The sequence below is a fragment of the Macadamia integrifolia genome, chromosome 5, assembly GCF_013358625.1.
Source record: "Macadamia integrifolia cultivar HAES 741 chromosome 5, SCU_Mint_v3, whole genome shotgun sequence".
Classification (NCBI taxonomy): Eukaryota; Viridiplantae; Streptophyta; class Magnoliopsida; order Proteales; family Proteaceae; genus Macadamia; species Macadamia integrifolia.
Genome location: NC_056561.1, coordinates 11,140,296 through 11,141,217, shown reverse-complemented (window position 1 = coordinate 11,141,217; position 922 = coordinate 11,140,296).

Genomic DNA, 922 nt, shown 5'->3' with positions numbered 1-922 from the left:
ATTATGGGTGCGCTACAACAGTGTTGCAAAAATCAATGTTAAAGTTACTGTAGAAGAGCTTGAATTTTCGATTGTCGAATTGTAGACCATTATCTCTGATCAGAACCATTGGGACACCATAGTAGTATAAAACGTTGTCCCTCACGAACTTCTCCATTACCTATTCAGTGATTTTGGATAGGGGACGTGCCTCCACCCATTTGGTGAAGTAATCAATAGCGATAATCAAGAATTGGACACCGCCCTTTCCTTTCTTGATTTGACCTAGGATATCCATTCCCCACATTACAAACAGGATCGGGCAGATCACGGAACTAAGTTCTATAGATGGGACATGTGGTACTGGGGCGTGTACTTGACACTTAAAGCACCACTGGACGAAATTCATCGCATCTTGTTACATTTTTGGCCAGTAGAATCCTTGGTGCAACACCTTGTAGGCCAGTGCCCTTCCCCCAATGTGTCCCCCACAAATTTCTTTGTGGACTTTGCAAAGTGTCTCTCCAGCTCGGTTCAGGGGCGGGCACTTCAGTAGGGGCTAGGATATCGCCCTTTTATAAAGTGCACCACCTTGGAGGGTGTGTTTGGCTACTCTCCTCTTGGTTGTCCTTACTTTTATCTGATCTCCTGGGAGATGTCCGTCATGTAAATAGTCCACAATGGGGTCCATCCAGCTAGGATCAGATTGCTGTGTATTACTGCACACCAATTCTTGCTCATAGGTAGGTTAGTCTAGTACTTCAAAATATACCAAGCTTGCACAGTCCCCGAGTTCTACTGTAGCTAGTTTGGAGAGGGCATCTGCTAATGCATTTTCTTCTCGCAGATCTGCACCATTGCGAATGTGTTGAAATTGGTCACCAAATGACATACTTCTTTCAAATATCTGGCCATTCTCTCTTCTTTGGCCTCGTATTGCCCA